Below are 22,063 nucleotides of genomic sequence, written 5' to 3' on the forward strand. Positions count from 1 at the left end.
AGCAGAGACTAACGTTTTTATTTATTTACCTATTTATTTTTTTGTCTTTTGTCTTTTTCGGACCATACCTGTAGCATATGAAAATTCTCAGGCTAGGGGTCAAATCAGAGCTACAGCCACTGGCCTACGCCACAGCCATAGTAACTCAGGATCTGAGCCATTTCTGTGATCTACACCATAGCTCACGGCCATGCCAGATCCTTAAATCACTGAGCAAGGCCAGGGGTCTAACTGCGTCCTCATGGATACTAGTCGGGTTCATTAACCACTGAGGCATGACGGGAATTCCAAGTGACTAATATTTTTATAGGGGACTATTTCATTTAATAATGGAACAGTGATACTTCGGAAGCTATAACAAGTCTTTTTCTCATCCTTATTCGATAATCAGCCCCAGGTGAAGTTAGTTCGGCCCTGCAGTTAAGAAGTTAGAAGAAGGTGTGAGCAAGCAGAGAGAAAAGTTTCTGATTCAGCTGAATTATAAAGAAAACAAGCACTTCTGTATGGTCCAGGACAAACATAACACTAAAACATTGAGATAAGCTAAATCGACAGCATTTACTAAATTGACAGCAGCATTTTTATCAGCTGAGGTCTGCCATAGCATAACTTAGATGCAGACCAAAAATTGGCTAAAAGGGATGCCTATTAAGTTTATCATAAAAAACACAATTCCAACTACTGGTGATGTTAGGTTTTCTATTGAAAGTGATTCTTTCTCCCCATATCTGGGGTTTGAGTTCTTGCAGTCAGCAAACTCTACTAGGGGGTAATGAGGATTTTAAAGGTAGAGATGGATCCTTTCAGACATTGTAGGTGTCTATGAAAGACACAGCAACATTAATCTGGCAGTGTACCAAAGGGAAAGAAATAATTGAAAAAAAGACATAAAGGGGCAAGAAAGACAACTATTAAAAAGCTGAATTCTGGTAGAATTATGAGGATATTTTTACAACGCTCAATGTGCTTTTAGATAGCTTCTTTCATAGACTCCAACACAAAATGCACCACAGAAAAGTACAAAAGAGCAATAGTCCTTTTTATGAGATTCTGTTCATAGAAAAAGAAAAAGAAGATTTAGCCAGCAGCAGGAATTTGTTCCACCTAGCTCTAAATGGAAATCACTTTTAAAGCAGTTATGGAAAAATTTAGCTGGGTTGCCAAACAATATAACATGTTCAGTGCAAAGGCTGATTCACAGAATTTCTGCCAGCAAATCATTATTCCTGTGCTTGGAGGGGGCAGTTCTATTGTTCCCAGTTACAGGAAAGCCAGGGGAAAAGAACATGACAGTCAGTACAGGAGCTAAAGAGACCTGATTTATAGATTGCATAGACTTGCCAGTATGAAAGAAAAACAATCCATATCCAATCTTTCAGTTCTTCTTTTGAAGCACCTCTCCAGTGTGGTCCTTCCTCTCCATGACTCCTGAATGTGTCCTCAGTGTCATTCTTTATGGCTAGCCCGACTGCTTTGCCATCACAGACACTATTCTTTAGCTGGAGTGTCAGATATGAGTCTGCGGGCCCCAGAACCTCCCCTCCCACCTTCAGTGCTCTCCCCTTAGCAACAAGACTGGAGACTTGGAAGGTATATGTGTGGGAAGTGGTCTATGGATGTGTGGGCTTAGGGACACCGAAGGTTTCATGGTAGCCTCTAAAAGTTCTTTTATGGATGCTGTAGGCAGCTGTGAGCATTGGGGGAAGATTCCTGCAATTCCTGATGTGGGGGGAAGAAGCGATGTCTAATTCACTGGTAGCCTGTGAAGAAGCTAAGAGACAGCAGTGGTTTCCTTGACCTCAGTTATTCCAGCATCGCTTGAATAAGCATCCCTTCTTAGAATATCTAGAGTAGATTCTATTCAGCTATCTTCTGGTGTCTATTCTCTTTTCGGGGCCAGAAATCACCTAGCACAGCTCCTGTTTTACAGATGAGGTCCAGAAAGACTAAGTGACTTGTTCAAGCTCACTCAGCCACTTACTTATAGAAAGAAGCCAAGAATCTCTATCTTCCAACTTTCAGGCTGTCACTGACGTCTACTATATCATACCTCTCTAGATTTACAGGCCATCTCCTAATGTTCTTGCATCCTTTACATACTGTATTTCATTATATCTATGATGTAAGCAATTGTAATTGGTGAAAAAAAGAAAAAAACACCACCAAATAAACTGAGTCAATAATACATTTATCATTTAAAAATGTTATACATTGAGGAAACTTACTGAAACTTTTGAAAAATATACTTATTAAAAATTACATTTTGAAGTTCTCTTCATGGCTCAATGGTTAGTGAACCTGACTAGGATCCATGAGGATGTGGGTTCAATCCCCAGACTCACTCAATGGGTTAAGGATTCATCATTGCTATGAGCTGTGGTATAGGTCTCATATGTGACTTGGATCCCATGTTGCTGTGGCTGTAGGCCGACAGTTGTAGCTCTGATTTGACCCCTAGCCTGGGAACTTCCATATGTTGTGGGTGTGGCCCTAAAAAGCAAAAAAAAATTATTTTATTATTTTTATTGAAATATAGTTGATTTACAATATTAGTTTAACATGTACAACATAGTGATTCAGTATTTTTATAGGTTTACTTCATTTAAAGTTATTACAAAAGAATGGCAGTATTTCTCTGTGTTGTAAAATACAACCTTGTTGCTTACTTATTTTATACATAATAGTTTGTATCTCTTAATCACATAACCCTATCTTGCCTCTCCCAACTTCCCTCTCTCCACTGGAGACCACTAGTTTGTTTTTGATATCTGTAAATCTATTTCTGTTTTGTTATATTCATTTGTTTGAATTTTTATATTAATTTTTTTCAATGAATTTTATCATATTTATAGATGTACAACATCATCACAACCTAATTTTAAAACATTTCCATCCCAAAACCCCAGCCTGCCCCTTCCTCCTCCCTACTTGTTCCCTTTGGTAACCATAAGTTTTTCAAAGTCTGTGAGTTTATTTCTGTTCCACAAATAAGTTCATTTCTATCCTTTTTTAAAAAAACTCCACATATAAGTGGTAGCATATGATGTTTTTCTCTCACTGTCTGACAAACTTCACTTAGTGTGATAATCTCTAGGTCCATCCTTGTTGCTGCACATGCCATTATTTCATCCTTTTTATGGTTGAGGGATTTTCCATTGTGTATATGTACCACATCTTCTTTATCAGCTCCTCTGTTGATGGACATTTAGCTTGTTTCCATGTCTTGGCTAGTGTACATAGTGCTGCAATGAACACTGGGGTACATGTATCTTTTCAAGTCATGGTTTTCTCTGTATAGATGCCCAGGAGTGGGATGGCTGGATCATATGGTAATTCTATTTCTAATTTTTCTGAGGAATCACCACACTGTTTTCCATAATGGTTGTGCCAATTTACATTCCCACCAACAATGTAAGAAGGTTCTCTTCTCTGCACCCTCTCCAGCATTTATTGTTTGTAGATTTTTTGATGATGGTCATTCTGGCTGGTATTAGGTAATGCCTCATAATTTTGATTTGCATTTCTTTAACAATTAAGGATGTTGAGGATATTTTCATGTGTTTTTTCAGCCATCTGTTTGTCTTTGGAGAAATGTCTGTTTAGATATTCTGCCCATTTATTTGATTGGGTTGTTTGTTTTTTCTGATATTGAGTACAGGAAGTATTCACATATTTTAGAGATGAATCACTTGTTAGTTGCTTCATCTGAAAATATTTTCTCCCATTCTGTGGGTTGTCTTATTGTTTTGTTTAGGGTTTCCTTTGCTGTGCAAAAACTTTTAAGTTTTATTAGGTTCCATTTGTTTTATTTTTGTTTTTATTGTCCTTACACTAGGAGATGGATCTGAGAAGACACTGCTATGGTTTATGTCAGAGAGTGCCTGTTTGACCTGTTTTCCTCTAAGAGTTTTATAGTTTTCAGTTTTATGTTTAGGTCTTTAATCCATTTTGAGTTTATTTTTGTGTATGGTGTTAGAGAGTGTTCTAATTTCATATTTTTACAGGTAGTGTCCAGTTTTCCCAGAGTCACTTATTAAAGGGACTGCATTTTCTCCATTGTGTAATCTTGCCTCCTTTGTCATAGATTAGTTGACTATAGGTGTGTGGGTTTATTTCTGGGATTTCTATCCTGTTCTGTTGATCTATATTTCTGTTTTTGTGCCAGCACATACTGTTTTGATGATTGTAGCTTTGTTTTATTTTGTTTTTATTTTACTCAAATTTTGTCACTTGATCCACTAATATCCTTTCACTATGCAGGGTCTGTTACAAATGGCCTTTATTATGTTGAGAAACTTTCTCTCTATACCAACTTTGATGAAAGTTTTTTTTATCATGAATGGATGCTGAATTTTGTCAAGTGATTGAAAAAATGTAAACTTACTGAAAGAAGTCTTTTTGACTTGATTATACCTAGTTTTAAAAATCATTTCTTGCAGATATATATAAAAGAAAATAAATATAAACAAGGTTAATTGTTTATGCTATTTCCAAAACTTCTTTCACTTTTATTCTGATTATTTGAATCATGGGCACTAAGAGTCAAAGCTCATTTTTAAATATAACAGACTTTTAAAGATAAATCTCTATGGCCACCAAAAGATAAAGTGATAGATATCATCTTTTTTTTTTTGCTTTTTGGGGCTGCACTTGTGGCATATGGAAGTTCCTAGGCTAGGGGTCAAATAGGAGCTACAGCTGTTAACCTACAACAAAGCCACAGAAATACAGGGATCTGAGCCTCGTCTGTGACCCATACCACAGCCATGGCAACACTGGATCCCAACCCACTGAGAACAGCCAGGGATCAAACCTGTATCCTCATGGATACTAGTTGGGTTCATTTCTGCTGACCTACAATGACAGCGCCACTATAATATTTCTTAAACAAATCTATTATGCAACTAAAATGCTTGGGTGATGGTCTCTTAAGCCACTTTGCAATGACACAGAATGTTGTTAAATGCATTATACTAAGGGTAACAAGTGCACCATTACTGTCTCTGGAATTTTCTTGCAAGATGCTGATATATATTCTGCAAGTTTTCATGTTCATAAATGTGTAAGAAATACCTACAATATCACAACTGACAGCTGGCTGTGAGTGACTGTAAGATGTCATTGAATCTAAGATGCACATCAATTTCAGAAATATTACAGTATGAAAAACTGTGTCCCAAAATTCATTAAATCATACTTTCAGTTCTATTTCTTCACTGTGTATATTTTCAAGGTATAGTTCATGGCATATAACTGTTTTTAGTGTCTCAGAATACAAGCATAATGGTAGATTGTTAAAATACCATCTTATGCCATGTGTATTCATAATGTTACTGTTTTAAAGCAAGCAGTAAATTACTGGTAATTTATTACTAATTTAATATCTATAAGGCATAACATTTATAGCTTTAATTCACGTTTGTACCCAAAAAACATTTATTGTTCTCATGCTGTAGGCATTGTTGCATCTGAAAAGATAATTCACTTTCATACTTAATAAGAATTCCTCTACCTTTTTGAAGGTGCAAGGATCTCTGTGATATCTACACATGAATAGCAAGGCTATGGTAATGGAAATGGTAAAATATTGTTTTGTTTGGGGCAAATAAGTCAGAGAAAGCAATGTCACTAATTAAAAAGATACACCTGCCCTCTCTGCTATTTTTTCAGAAAATGGACTTACATTCTGCTTATTCATAACCAGTTCCTGCCTTTGAATACTTGGATGAGCAGAAAACATAGCTTAGAAGTCAATAGGAACTTGCTGATATGAGAGTAACATGAAATGAAATAATGCATAAAAAGCATGACACCCAGCAGATGTGTCTCCATCTGTTGCTCAGCCTTATCTTTTCTTCCCTTCAGCCAATTATATGGTCTGTCTAGTGCCTGGCAAATGGTAGGCAATCAATTAATGATGATTCCCTTCTATTTCCTAGCCTTGCTTCAAAGTTAGAGCAAGGTAAATATTTGGGATGAAATGAATTTTTCTTCTTTATGGCTTGTCTACTGTTCTGAAGAAAGTGGGCACTCCAAGTCATCCACATTCTCAGATTGCTGTATCTGTTCAATGCAAGCAAGATTCTTCATAGTGTGTTTTGACTTGAATGGGTACCTGGGGCTCTTTTGGCCTAAAGTTTCTATGGAGATCCATATCAGAATCTGTGTGGCTCCAGGATTCTGGGAGAGTTTCTAGGGGGCTCCTACAGGGGGTCCATGTGATTCACTGCAGTCCTGCATGCGGCCCCTGTGAGCCTCTACTTCACTGGGGGTCATGTGGCCATCATGGATGTTCCATGTTTCCCACCAGGATGCAGGCAGGTACACCAGGCATCATTCAGAATACTGTAGCCCTATTCAAATTGTTAGTTTGGAAAAGACCTGGGATTTCTGCAAATCGACCATTTGCTCTTCTGATTTCTCTGCATACACATCACTTAACACTGGAAGGCAGTATAGTAGAGAGATAACATTTTGTGCGAGTGTTCAAATAAGACAGACAAGATCCAGTCTTGGTTCTGTTACCTAGAGTTATGTGACCTTGATCAATTTACTTAATGCTTCAGTTTCATCATTTGTAAAATGGGAAAAATGCTTGTCTCATGGGGGTTTTGTGAGGCTTGAATGAAGTATGTATGTAAAGTGCCTGGCACATAGTAAATACCAAAGAAAGAGAACTATTGTCATTGACAGATACAACATTTTAAGACTCCTAATTCAGAATCATTAGCTCATCTGTCTTACTGACATTTAATGAAGACTATTCCTAAAGTATGAGTTCATATTAATTTCCCAAAAACTCAATTGTCTACTTAGTTCATTTTCTTTAACCAAACGGAAACCAACTCTTGTGGCATGATTGATTTTGCCAGAGTGATTCTGCATATCCTAAACAGAATCTTTCCATCTGTTGTTCAACCCCATCTGTTCTTGCCTCCAGCTGATCCAATTTCATATCCAGTTGGTAGAGGGCCACCTGAAAAAAGTCTCCATTATGTCCTCATGTCCTGAAGAAACCTTGAGAAAAATTCAGCATAGACAGTTTGGTCACTTGAACACACTAAAGCCTGGGTAAATTATTTTAGAGAAAATGGGGAACTTGCCATATGGTGCTATTAAAGTCATATTAGAAAAAAATAATAAAAACTCGTGCCTAGTGAAGTGCCGAGTACATTACAGACCCTCAGTACTCATGACCTGAATTTATTTTTTTACATTAGAGAATTATGATAGTTTAGATGATCAGCGAAACTAGGGCATTTGAAACTTTAATTACTCTTTCACAAAGTGTATTCTGAATGGCATTAATATGAGCTGGAGTATCAGTGAAGTGAGCATTATCAGGAGAGGGATATCTGTTTTATTGGGTGTAGCATGGCATAGGGACAGCAGCATTGAGCATCAACCCAAACCATTTGCTTTTTACTTATTACACTGCAGATATTATGATGAGCACTTTGCCTTTATCACCGTCATGTGTTTCACCAAATTAAGATTTTAGTTATTGTCCATTATTTTTTGTATCATTTCTCCCCCACTACCCATCAATGGACATAGCATTGATTTTAAGAATCGCTAAGGCCATAATTAAAATGTCTACAAATAACAAATTCTGGAGAGGATGTGGAGAAAAGGAACCCTCTTATACTGTTGGTGGGAACGTAAATTAGTACAGCCACTATGGAAGACAATATGGAGGTTCCTTAGAAAACTAAAAATTGAATTATCATATGATCCAGCAATCCCACTCCTGGGCATATACCCAGATAAAACAATGATTCAAAGGGATACATGCACCCTATGTTCATAGCAGTACTATTCACAATAGCCAAGACTTGGAAAAACTCCCTAAATGTCCATCAATGGATAAATACATCCCTTCTATGAGGCTCATTTTACAAATGTGGAAATTGAAGTTCAGAGGTATTAAATGAGATGTCTCAATCCACTGTGCTAGGAAAGGAGGTAACCTGGACTTGAGTCCAATTTTGTCTGCTCCCTAAAATCTGTATTAACCTGGAGCATCAATGGCCTGGCTCTGCTATGAGTGTGACTCTGTAGGAAAAGAGTTCTGGTGAGCAAGGCTCTAGAACACATCTGTGCCCCCAGTGCTGTACCCAAAAGCACATCTTCAGATCTTAAATATATATACCCCTCTTTCATAAAACTTTCTCTCCTCATTTTTCAATGATCTAAGTAAAGGAATAATTTTCCCCCAAAATGCATCCATTCTCACTTGTCTTTAAAGCATAGATCACATCAGAAAACATAAAGAAAGTGGGCACTTTCTTTAGCGAAATCTTCCCTACCTCTTTTACTCCCCAGTAATAGAAATTACTTTATCTTTAATTCAATAAATGATAGGTTTAAGCCAAGGAGGTCTTGGGTTACTTGTTTTAGCCTAGAGGACAACTGGTCAGCAAACTCCCAGCAATTTTCTCTCATTTTTTTCTTATCCATTTTCTTTTCACCTTCTTTGGCTGTGTGGATATAGCTAGTAATACAGAAGCTATCTATTTTTTTTTCCTGTGGATCTAAGATCCTCAAACTTCCAACCCAAAGCTTGGGGAGAAAAAAATCCCCAAAAGTAAATAACATATTTAATCATTTTACAAATCTACTCCTTCCTCCGCTAAATACAGAGAAGTGAGCACTTGAAGTTTTGAAATTTATTTTGTTTAGTAACTCTAGTGGCCCACTCGATTTAGAATGAAAATATTCATTTATTTAACAAACATTTATTGAGTACCTAGTATGTGCTAGGATATGTGCTAAGCATGCTACATTTATTATGTGAAATTTACACAAACACTTGGTAAATTTTTTCATAGGGGTTAAGTAGATTGTCCAAACCATACCACTATGGAGGGCTAGATAGTATTCAGGTAGTCAAGGTTAACTCAGAAGCCCCTTTTCCATCTATTTATACACCAAGGATGGGGAAATGAAGAAAGCATTTGGCACTATGATATTTTTCAATAGTAGTTAATTATTGACTTATTGCTGACAAACATTTCAGCCCTTAAAATGTCTTCAGTTTTTACTTAAAGGACATATCCATTTAATGATATTCTTTCTTACTTCTTGATAAGACTATAATGATGATTTGAAGAGCCAATTGGAGTCACTAAATTTTATTGTAATGGGAAATTCTGTCTACTTTTGCCATGTGGATATTCTAAACATATTTCATATACAATTTTTTTAACTTCTGAAAAAAATTACAAGCAATTTACATTCACCCCATTGATTTCCATCTGTTGAAGAAGATTGCTGGTCAGTGGTTTGGGTTTGAAGTCTCATTGACACCTCTGATAAAACATGAGAGTAAAACCTTAAAGTATAGATACAAATCAGTTGTTTTAGAGTCATCAGATTTGAATTTGACACATCTATGGATCAAATGGAGAGCATGAGCTATAGTTTTTTAGTTTTCATTCTCTGGCCAATAGTAAACTGCAAATTAAGTTAATTCTTGATTACAATCAAATCGACTGATTGAGACTTAAGGGGATATTTTAAGTTAATCAAATGTCAAATAGGATGCAGAAGTCTATAATTGTTCCAATTATTCCAATCAGAATGATGGATATATAACCATTGGGTAAATTACAGGATTACAGCACCACTTACGAATTTAAACAATTTGTTGAACTAGAGCTTATGGTTTCCTTTGGATTCCTTTTACTATTTCTTTAGAAATCTCAGGTAAAATGTCCAATCAGTTCTTTTCTATTACTGTTAAAACATTTTCTTAGTTTTCTTGGCTTTGGTCTTTCTCTAAATCCATCCTGCACATGACTACCATATTGTTCACTGTGGAACTCATAACATTCCACCTTGTAAACCTTCCATGGCCTTCCACTGTCTGGCTTTAAGGAGAATGCCTACAGCTCCATGACCTGAGAGGAATCACTCTCTGTTATCTGGCTTCAAGGTTCTTCTCTTACGCTTCTGCAGAAACAAGGAACCGAAGTCAAAATGGCCACCTAGAGATACTAAGCAAAACCTCTGCCTTTTCAAGACTTTTTCTCATATGTTACATCACATTTTCAATATCTCCCTCAATACCATCTCTCCAGAAAACTTGTCTTGGCCTCACCAGTCCAGAGAGATCTCTGCAGCCTACAGACTCTCAGAACACCCCCTACTTCTACCACTGGGCCCGTGGCTCTATCTTATCTCCTGATTTCCTGCCTATACCTTTTCCCCTCACAGCTGAAGATAAAGTTTAAATCTGTGCATAGGAAGCACGTGATTTCTACTGCTTCCTATGGCCAGCAATATCCCTTTATGAAGGCTTATGTTAAAATGTATTAAAGATTATTATTATCACACTTCATTTTTTTCCCTGTGTAACAGTAGCCTTATTTTCTTCTCTCAAAACTCACCTTTAGAATACCTAATCAATCCATTTATAGCTTTATTATAGACTTCCTGAAAGTTCTACTCAGGTCTCCTAATTTAAGTTGTGAAGTAAAGTGTTAGACGCAATTATAACATGAAACACATCAACTGAGTGAAGCGGAAGGACTTAATACATTGCTGGGTCAATACTCCATTACCAACCAACCTAACACTCCTAAGAACACTCATCAAAAATACTGCTAAAAAAAAAAAACACTGCTGAATATATCTATAAACTTCATAAACCCATAGAGACAAACATATATATTGTTTGTCTCTATCGATCTTATTTTAACAGCTGAACATTAGCAGGGATGAGAATTATTTTTGTTTCAAGGATAAAAGTAAATATAACTATTGAATACCAATATTTTAATGCTTTAAACAAATTAACAATTAGGTGAATATTAGGTTGAGAAAATATTAAACTCTTCAAGCAGCGTCTCCCCTTCAGGACAGTCTGCAACGAGTGAATTTACCTGTGCATTGTGCATCCTGTAAAATTACTTCAGTTCCTCAAATCTAATCTAACCCAAGACACTTTTTGAGATCATTTGAAGCAAACTTCCTTCTCCCTGTCTGCCTTCCCTTTATGGAAAGTGCGGGATGGCCATCATGTGGGATCTGTGACACACTTCCCTGGTTTCTGTGCCCCCTACACACACCAAGCGATTACAAAGAGCTCTTATTTTCAGGGACTGTGTGGCTAGCCATTTACCTCTCTTATTTCTCAAATATCAATTAGAGCCTCTGCAATTAACAAAAGAAGCAAGTTAGTAAGAAGGGGGTTTTTTTGAGACAAATTTTCCAAGTATTAAGAATTCTCTGTCCAGGGAGGGCAAAAGTGAAGTCCAGGAAAATAATGGTCCAAGAAGGCCCATCATTATCTTTTGTGGTATTCATACTGATGATAGACACACCTAAACCTTTTTCTTCTGACATGAGACTTGATAATAGGCATCATCTCCATATCACCTCATTGGTGTCGTCAGTAGGGCTGTAAACGTTGAGAGAATTCTATGGTACACCCTCTACCTTTTTCTTCTGACATGAGACTTGATAATAGGCATCATCTCCATATCACCTCATTGGTGTCGTCAGTAGGGCTGTAAACGTTGAGAGAATTCTATGGTACACCCTCTACCCACACGCATGCACGAACTGGTCATGGATGCGAATGAGCTAGAGAGACTTACTGGTTTATCACTGCTTCTTCATCATGACCAGGCCAGGGCATTAAGTTTCTGGGTCCATATCTTAACAGACATGTGCCCCCTTCAACCTGCTCCCCACAGTATTGGAAGGCCATGAGAAAGGAAGAAATTATACTTTCTATTTAATCTGAGATACAAGCTTAAAAATTTCAGAAATTTGAAAGGCATTATTTCAGCCTTTGGAATAAGGAAGAGACTATACTGTTAAACCTCTAAGGGTTTACCAAGCCCTTGCTTCAAAGTGAATTTCTGCTAAATAGAATCTTGAGACACTAAACACATAACATTGGCATGCAGAAAGCCTGGGTATTGAATGAAAGGTTTGCTGGTTTGTGTAGATAAGCCATCCCCACACACTTTCTGAATGCCTTGATGTTTACTAGAGAGACAACACAAACCTCAAGTCTTGCCAGGGAGTCAGTAAAACATCCTTTTCATATTGACTTATTTGCTGCTATATTTATTTTTCTTTTTAAGTATAACAATTGTTGGATTGTACAGATTAATAGCAAAATGTCAAAATCAGGGGAAGAGAACTTTGCAACTTCACTCCTATTTCATGGGAGTTTTTAGCCATGCCAGTACTTCCTTTGTTTTAAGGCATCACCTGTGTGCACACGCTATAGCTTCAATGATTTTTCAGCCCTTGCTTGCAAGTAATTGGTATTGATTTTGCAGGTTACTTCTAATGTGTTTAGTTCCTAAAAGAAATCTAACTGTACCTTCTCATCCTCTAGTCCCCAGGAGAAAATAGTATTTATAACTTCAGAGCAAATGGTGGTGTTATTCAATTTCCTTAGGCTAAAATGAGAGGTGCTGAGCTTCCTTGGGGTGTGCATCTTCCTGCCTGAAATGTGGTGATGCGTTTTAAGCTCCCCATTATTTCAATTCAATGCACTGATATACGAAGTGTGCTGGGTAGTGGTTAATACTCCTTATGCCAGAGGAGTAAACAGCACTGGAATCTCGTTTAAGAGAAAGACCCTAGGGAGAGACGAAGAAGAAGTCTGCCTCTTAAATCGCCACATTCAACCAGGTCGTTCATTAACAGCATTGGCACTAATAGCTTTTAGCAGCAGGTAGCTTGCTGATTACAATTAGGTTTCTTGCAACTATGGCTGGAGAAGGGGCAAGAACTGAAGCCTCCTTCAGAGGCAGAAAGCTCGGAGAACACACGAGTTCAAGGTAGAAGAGAAGCGAAAGTACAATGTAAAAGACTGGGAAAAAGGACCCACAATTTTCCATAACAGTTAAGCACGAAAAGCATATCAGAAGATGGCATAAAGAAGAGTCAATATATAGCTGGGAAAGCTCTGGATTATTGTAAAACAAGCTTATAATCAGAATCATCTTAAGAAAGTGGTACCCATTACAGAAGACAAAGTGTCCTTTGGCTAAAAAAAATTTCCTGTACTAAATGTCATCTTTTAGAGAAGTGACAAATAGCAAATAAAAGTACAGAGCTGAAAAATTTAAATTTACATGTCCTTATTTTTCATAAGTCATAAGCCCTCCAAACCCCTCATACTTTACATGATAGTCATATATTTGACTGACAATGTTGCCTTAGTGACAGTCTACAAATCCTGTTGACCATCATCAACATCAAACACTGAAACACCAATTTGGCATCTGCTTAGTGAGCTGCATCAATGATGAGGGCAGAATTCTTTACAAGAGTACTAACATTAGGGCTTAACCAGTCAAGAATGGTTAAAATAGCTGATGTGGGTAAGCAGAGTGGATAAAGAAGCAGGAGATACTCTGGCATTTTATATAGACATTCTGGAACAATCTGAGAGGCTGATGGAATATACAACACTCAAAAAGTATTCTTAGAAGTCAGCTGAAAGCCTTTAGTGGAAACTTTCAATAGTACCACTTCCAACGGTGTGGGATTATACAGAATAGACTCATTTTGAATTATTCATGGAAATTTAGTCAGTAAGATTACCCTGTTATAAAGCAGTTTTCCTTATAAGGATTTTTAACATGTACCAAATGAGCTAACCTAACACAGAGATCTGCCCTTTAGGATATACGCAAGATCTATGTGTCTTTATTGCCTTTATAGAACACTCAGAAGAACTGTCTATATTTTTCTTTCTCCAGTTCTCTACTTCTTGTTTGGGGTGTGTGTGTGTGTGTGGCGGAGATGGGAACAGAAAATAGAATCCATTTATATTCTGGTGTGTTCTTGTCTGTCTTCTGTGCTCATCACTACATGGAATTTGCTCACATCAGACCAGAAAGGAATTCTATGTTTCTAAATCTGGTGGACAGCCTTCTATCCTCAGTTGGAACAACTGGGCACCTTCTTCTTTGTCAAACACTTCCCATTCTTGGCTTACATGATAAAATTCCTGATTTTTTTCCTTTCCCAATGTCAACCCCTACTCAGTCTATTCTTTTCCCAACAAAGTGAATGGTATTTTTTTTTTTAATTTAGATCAGATCATTTCATTTCTTCAGTAACTTTCCAATGATCTCTGACAGCTTTTCCCCACACCTAGAATAAAATCTAAATTCCTCATGATTTCCTATATTGTTCTGCTTTATCAAGCGCCCTGCCAACCACCACAATTTCATTCTGTGTCACTCTCACTATGCCCACCCCCTGCCTTCCTCAGCCCACCTGTTTCTCCTCAGCGATTTCCATGTTCTGGGCCCTTTTTTCCAGCCATTTACTTTGCCTAGAAAGAGCCCCCCTGCCCAGCCCCTCAATTCTTCACACCTCTGGATTATTCTTGGCATTTGGGTCTCAATTCATAAGTTACCTTCTCTAAAAGTCCTTCTCCACAGCCTCCATCTCACATTTTGACTTGCCGCTTTCATGTTTATTTCATTCATAGCACTTTCTACATTCAGCATTTGTCTTCATTATCTTTTTCCTCCACTAGAATATACATTCCATGAATGTAAGGGATATGTCAATTTTGTTCTTTTCTATATTCCTACGGGTTAAAATACTGCTCAACAGATAGTAGGCACTCAAATATTGGTTGAAGAAGAAAAACATATACTAACAAAATTCAAGGCCTGAAGGATATAATTTGACTTTAAAAGTATTATTCTAAAGAACAGCCACCTCAAAGCTTTTTCTATTCTGAGACAACAATATACTTCCCACACCATGTACTTTAAATAATAACTGAATTTTGAGTAATTAATATAATCACATTGTTTAAAAATTCAGTGAGAATTCTTCTTCATATTATTGTCCCACTCCTGCTCAGTCATTATGTGCTCCCTTGTGTCTCATGCAACCACATGCACACCACAGGCATATCACGGGTTTGGTTCCAATAAAGCAATAAAGCAAATACTGCTGTCAAGTGAGTCACACAAACTTTTTGGTTTCCTAGTGCATGTAAAAGTTATGTTTACACTATACTTTTGTCTAGCGGATGTGTAATAGCATTATGTCTTAGAAAAGCAATGTATACATCTTAATTTTAAAACACTTTATTGCTAAAAATGCTATCCATGTTATCTCAGACTTCAATGAGTTGTATTTTTTACTGGTGGAGGGTCTTGACTTGATACTGATGACTTATCAGGGTGGTGGTTGTTAAGAATTGGAGTGGCTGTGGCCATTTCTTAAAATAAGACAATAATGTTTTCCCCATTGATTGCCTCTTCCTTTTGAAAACGATTTCTCTGTAGCATGCAATGCTGTTTAATACCATTTTATGCACAGTAGAATTTCTTTCACAATTGGAGTCAATCCTCTCAAACTCTGCTGCTGCTTTATCATGTAAGTTTATGTAGTATTCTAAGACCTTTGTTATCATTTCACCAATCTTCAAAGCATCTTCACCAGGAGTAGATTCCACCTTGAGAAACAACTGTCTTTGCTCATCTGTAAGAAGCAACTCCTCATCCATTCAAGCTTGATCATGAGATTGCAGCATTTCAGTCACATTGTCAGGATCTACTTCTAATTCTAATGTTCTCGAATGTAACCACATAGGCAATTACTTGCTCCACTGAAGCCTGGAACCCCTCAAAGTCATACATAAAGGTTAGAATCAGAGTTGCTGTCATGGCGCAGTGGAAACAAATCCAACTAGGAACCATGAAGTTGCAGGTTCGATCCCTGGCCTCGCTCAGTGGGTTATGGATCCAGCATTGCCATGAGCTTTGGTGTAGGTTGCAGACGCAGCTTGGATCTGGCATTGCTGTGGCTGTGGTGTAGGCCAGTGGCTATAGCTCAGATTAGACCCCTAGCCTGGGAACCTCCATATGCCATGGGTGTGGCCCCTAAAAAGACAAATAAATAAATAAATAAATAAATAAATAAAGGTTGGAATCAGCTTCTTCCAAGCTCTTGTTAATTTTGATGTTTTGACCTCTTTCTATGAATCACAAGTGTTCTTAATGGCCTCTGGAGTGGGAAATCCTTTGCAAAAGGTTTCAATTTACTTTGCCCAGATCCGCTTGAGAAATCACTATTTATGGTAGCTCTAGCTGTATGAAATGTATTTATTTCATAAGTAATAAGATTTGAAGGTAAAAATTATACCTTGATCTATGGGCTTCAGAACAGAGGTTGTTTTGGTGGGTATGAAAACAACACTAACCTTTTACATCTTCACCAGAGCTCTTGGGTGACCAGATACCAGGTACACTGTCAATGAGCAGTCATATTTTGAAAAGACTGTTTTTTGTTTGTTTGTTTGTTTGTTTATTCTGAGCAGTAGTTCTCAACAGTGGTCTCAAGGGAATCAAAATATTCAGAAAACCATGTTATAAATGGATGTCCTGTCAACCAGGCTTTGTTGTTCCATTTATAGAACACCAGCAGAGTAGATTTCATATAGTTTCTAAGGGCTTTGGGATTTAGGGAGGTAAATGAGCATTGGCTTCAACTTAAAGTCACCAGTCACCAGCTGCATTAGCCCCTAACAAGAGAGTCAGCCTGTCCTTTGAAGCTTTGGAGCCAGGCATTAACTTCTCTTCTCAAGCTATGCAAATCCTAGATGGCATCGTCTTCCAAATGAAGGTTGCTTTTTCTACACCAAAAACCTGTGGTTCAGCATACTCACTTTCATTTATGATCTGAGCTATATCTTCTGGATAAGTTGCTGCATATACACCAGCGCTTGAACTTTTATGTTAGGGAGACAGCTTCTTTCCTTAACCTCATGAACCAACCTCTGCTAGCTTCACACTTTTCTTCAGCTTCCTCGCCTCTCTCAGTCTTCACAGAGTTGAAAAGAGTTAGAGCCTTCTCTGGATTAGGCTTTGGCTTAAGGGAATGCTGTGGCCACTAAAACTTTCTTCATGTCAGGAGTAAGGCTGTTTTACTTTCTCATTATTCATGTTCTCACTAGAAGAGCACTTAATTTCCTCCAAGATCTTTTTCTTTGCATGCACAGCTTGGCCTATATCAGCTTTTTGATACATCTTCCTCACTAAGCTTAATCATGTTTAACTTTCGACTTAAAATGAAAGACCTGCAACCCTTTCTTTCATTGGAACACTTAGAGACCACAGTAGGGTTATTAAGTGGATTAATTTCAATATTGTTGTCTCAGGGAATAGGGAGGCCTGAGGAGGAGAATGAGACGGGAATGGCCAGTCAGTGGAGCAGTCAATACGCATATGAAATTTTACGCTCACAATTTTATACAGGCAAGGTTCATGATACCCCAAAACAATTACAATAGTAACTTCAAAGTCCACTAGTCACAGATCACCATAACAAATATAAGAAGAAGAAAGTATGAAATATTGCAGGAAATACCAAAATATGGCACAGAGACAGGGAGTAAATACTCCATGGAAAAATGGTGCCAATAGCTTTGCTCAATGCAGTGTTGCCAATACACCTTCGCTTTATGAAAAAAATTCAATATCTGTGAAGCACAATGAAATGAAGTATGCCTGTGTTCTTATTAGTGCTGTTAATTTTGTCTATCCTTCCAGGTTTTTTTTTTTCTTTTATAACTGCATCCATGGCATATGAAAATTCCTAGGCTAGGGGTCGAATCAGAGCTGCAGCTGAGACATATGCCACAGCCACAGCAACACCAGATCCAAGCCACATCTGCAATCTATGCTGCAGCTTGAAGCAATGCCAGATCCTTAATCCACTGAGTTAGCCTAGGGATCAAACTTGTTTTTTTTTTTTTTTTATAATTTTTTAAAAATTTTCCCTCTGTACAGCAAGGGGGTCAGGTTATCCTTACATGTATGCATTACAATTACATTTTTCCCCCACCCTTTCTTCTGTTGCAACATGAGTATCTAGACAAAGTTCTCAATGCTATTCAGCAGGATCTCCTTGTAAATCTATTCTAAGTTATGTCTGATAAGCCCAAACTTGTAACTTCACAGAGATGACCTTGGTTCCTTAACCACTGAGCCACAAAGGGAACTCCCCTTCCAGGGTTTCTAACACATATTAAACATACATTAACATATGTTATTTTCCCTCATTTTCAGAAAATGGTAATATGTTATACACACACATTCAACTATACATTCCTTTTCCATCCAACAGTCTATTTTGGAAATATTTCCACATTAGTACATAAAAAGCTTATTGTAACATTTCTAATTAAGATAGAGTGACATTACCATAAGGACAGACAAATAGAGACAGGACAGTCCAAAAATAACACACAGCTATATGGGGAACTGATCTTCAACAAAGGTGCCTAAGGAATTCAACAGGAAGAGGAAAGTAATTTTATATTTTTTAGAAACAAATGTGTCTGAAAAAACTGAATAACTATAGAAAAAAATGAATGTTGTCCTTAGCTCATACCTTATACAGAAATTAATTTGAAGGAAGTTAGTAAATCAAATTTGAAAGCTGAAATTATAAAACTTCTGTAATACAATGTAGGAGAATATTGTTGTGTTCTTGAGGAGGCAAAAATTTTTTAGATAATACTGAGAAAACAGTAATCACAGAAGAAAGAAAAGTTAAAATGAATTTCATTAGAATTGAAACATTTCATCAAAATGTCTCACTAAGAAAATAAGTAGACAGGCACAGGCCAGCAGATAATGTATCTTAAAGGACTTAGATCCAAAATAAAGAACTTATATAACTCAATAATAAGGAATCAACAAAAAATAGACAAATAACTTGAACATATATTTAACAAAGAAAGATGTGTAATAGCTAGTAAGCTCAAAAAGTGCTCAATTATCATTAATCCATTAGGCAAATACAAATTAAAACCACAACAACATAGTATCATATACCCACTGGAATGGATAAAATTAAATTTAAATCCTTGATTTCATTCATTGTTGGTAGGGGCAGAGCAACCGGAACTACATTCCTTTGCTGGTAGATGTATTAACAGGTACACCCCCTTTGGAAAACTGCTTAGCATTTTCTCATAACTTTAAACATATACCCACCTTAGGACCAGAAAGTCTGCTCCTAGGTGTAACAAAAAAATAGATCTACCAAAAGATTTATACAAGATTATTCACAGCAGCTTTACTCACAATAGTGAAAAACTAGAAACATCCCAATGCCTATGAACTGGAAAATGGATGAATAAATGTAGGTATATTTATTCAATGGAACACCAGTCAGCAACACAGACAAAGCTCCAAAACACTGTGATGAAGCAAAAAGCCAGATTTCAAAGAGCACACATTAATCTATTTATATGAAATTCTGAATAGGTGAAACTAATCTAGGTTGATGGAAATCACTGATAGCCTGGGATGGGGCATGGGGGGAACCCTTAGGCGGATGGAACTATTCTATTATCATGACAGGGGTCTGGAGCACACAAGAATATACATCTGTCAAAACTTATCAAACTCTATGTTCAAAGTCTGCATCTTACTATGTGAAAATTATGCTTCAATAGAAATGATAAAACAGAATAAAAATTTAAAGTATAAAATAATAACAATATAACCAGCATTTAAATAAAAGAGAATTAATTTTTAGAAAAATCAGGATCCAGGTTGGGGAGACAGAATACATGGTTTGGTTGAGGCTGGTGAAAAAAAAGATAAAGATGAAATAGGCACTGGTTGGTGGATCCCTTCAGTGGGGCTGCCGGGAGCTGAAAGGGAAAGGGCACCATCCTACCTTTTTTTTTTTTTTTTTTTTTTTTTTTTTTTAGTGCTGGTATAGCTCACAGTACAACTTTCAGAGCTGGTACCATTTATCTGAGGCCGACTTCTTTGCAGTTATATCACTAATGAGCTTTGTGCCTTTCTGTGATTTCTCACCTCTATGATTAAAATTCTATGATGACCTTTAGGTTGAATTACTCCTTCTTTTATCCAGAAACTGAATTAAGCAAAGCCTCATCCAAAGCTTAAATTACCCGTAAACAAAATCACTTTGTAGAAGAAAGTGAGAAATGCAACAAGAAACTGGATTCAGTGTCTCTGGAATGCTATGAAAATCGAGAGGCATTTTGCCCGACTTCACATTTATCAAATGCACCTTGAAGGATATTATTTTAATATCCAGCTACCTTCTCTTCCTTTCCTTTCTCTGAAAACAGGAATTATAACTATAAATAAGAAAATGACAGTGTCTCCTAAGAAAATGAGATTTGCTCTCATTTAGCCTTTAAGTTATTTTGTTAATTTTTTTTTAAGTCTAGAAAATGAAACAATAAAGGGAAAGGATTATAATTAACCACTGGGAAAAAATATGCACAAACTTAGAATTAGTTCTGCTACATTTTGGCAGGGGGGCGGGGTGGAGGCCAGGGTAAAACTAGAATTGCAGTTGTTTATAGAAATGGAGGAAATGTTTCCCTCTGATATTGGCTCCACCTAATACTTCCAAGTAATACAGCCATCTACATCTCCCAGAAGACTCTGTGCCTTCTGCTGGTATACTCAGAGAAGGTGCAGCAAACGTGACCGTGCTGGGCATCCATCACTTTGGATTCATTAAGTCAGTCTTCTAAGACTGATCATTGCGCTTCTCTCTAAGGCAAAGCAAATGTGATCAATTATTGTTCTTGTTCCCTTGTTAGCTTCAGCAAATCTTGGAATAGTGTAAAATTGCACACAAATTATAATACCAGAACTAATGTGCTTCTGATTGAAGATTGCCTATTAATGGACATTTCATAAAAGGAGCCTTATCAATTAACATAAGCCCTGAGAAACAGAGCCACAAGGAAATTAGAACAAATATTACAAGAAACTAGCAATTTAAGAGGACAATACTTAATAATTAATAGAGATACCTATTCATCCCCTATAGTAGAACAACAACACAATAATGCTATTCCTTTTTGTTAAAATACATATCAACAGATTTAAGGTATACATTGAAGTGGGAATAAACAATTTTTAAAAAATTAATGAAAATTGTATGTAATAAATGTATGGTAAAAGGGAGATGGCATAATAAACCCCCATATACCCATAATTTAGATTAAATAATTATCAAGGTTTATCATATTTGCTTCATTCCCCCCCACTTTTCTATAGATTTTTAAAACAAATCCTCAAAACATGTAATCTCATGTCTAAACACTTCAGTAGCCATTTCTAGCCATTTCTAAAAGCGCGAAATTGCTTCCACAAAATAACAGTGATGTTACCTCACCCTACATAGTAGCACTAATGTGTATGCATCACATCTGGTCCATAGTAACAATTCTCTAATTGTCTTAAAAATGTCTTTTTCAAAGTTAAGTTCAAATTCATACCCAAAGAAGACACAAATATTGTATCTGTTAAGTCTCCTAAGCCTTTTATTTATATTTATTTATTTATTTATTTGTCTTTTGTCCTTTTAGGGTCGTACTTGCGGCATATGGAGGTTCCCAGGCTTGTAGTCTAATGGGAGCTGTTGCTGCCGGTCTATGCCACAGCCACAGCAACTCCAGATCTGGGCCGCATCTTTGACCTACACCACAGCTCATGGCAACTCCGGATCCTTAACTTACTGAGTGAGGCAGTCCTTCTCTCCTCTTTCTCCCCCCAACCCCACCATGCCATTAATTTTTGGCAGAAACTCTGTTACTTGCCCTATATCATGTCCCTCATTCCAGATCTCTGTTTCTTCATGGTTTCATTTAACTACTTCTTCTCCTTCTATTTCCTTTTGGCTGGAAGTTATCTACTGGAGCTCAATCAGATTCAAGCTCAAATTTTTTGACAGGACCACTTCATATAGAGCACAGGGGGCTTTATATTACATTATATCAGGAGGAAAATAAAGCTCTGGTTTTCTCACTTTTAATCAAAAACCTGACTTACCTGTTGCCTAGGTCTCCCTCAATCTTTAAACTAATGAGTTAAATCACTGATGAATCAGTTATTCATTAACACTGCAAAATTATGACTTTCTAATTCTGTTATTTCCTCTATATTTACCGACTGTCATATTTCTGTAAAGAAGAGCTTTTCCTCATCAGCAGACCATTTTGATTACTGGAAAATATAGTTCTCTTGAAGGATATTTTTTTCTTTTAATTGTCAAT

The 22,063-nt window shown here is 36.9% G+C and overlaps 1 protein-coding gene and 1 long non-coding RNA gene across 6 annotated transcripts in view; both read right to left on the minus strand.

Moving 5' to 3' along the window:
- The window catches only part of CNTNAP2 (contactin associated protein 2), a 2,042,838-nt gene that overhangs the window by 492,206 nt on the left and 1,528,569 nt on the right, over window positions 1–22,063 (minus strand). The window lies entirely within an intron of this gene.
- LOC146400101 (uncharacterized) overlaps window positions 3,954–22,063 on the minus strand; it is an 83,614-nt gene continuing 65,504 nt past the window's right edge. Inside the window, exon 2 of the long non-coding RNA XR_014816189.1 lies at window positions 3,954–7,750. This is a non-coding gene — a long non-coding RNA (uncharacterized LOC146400101). The remainder of the gene's footprint in view (window positions 7,751–22,063) is intronic.

This window comes from Sus scrofa, chromosome 9, assembly GCF_054392235.1.
Source record: "Sus scrofa isolate SSC_HxYL_T2T_F1_AM1 chromosome 9, Sscrofa_HxYL_maternal_Yorkshire_Landrace_v2.0, whole genome shotgun sequence".
NCBI classification, from domain to species: Eukaryota; Metazoa; Chordata; class Mammalia; order Artiodactyla; family Suidae; genus Sus; species Sus scrofa.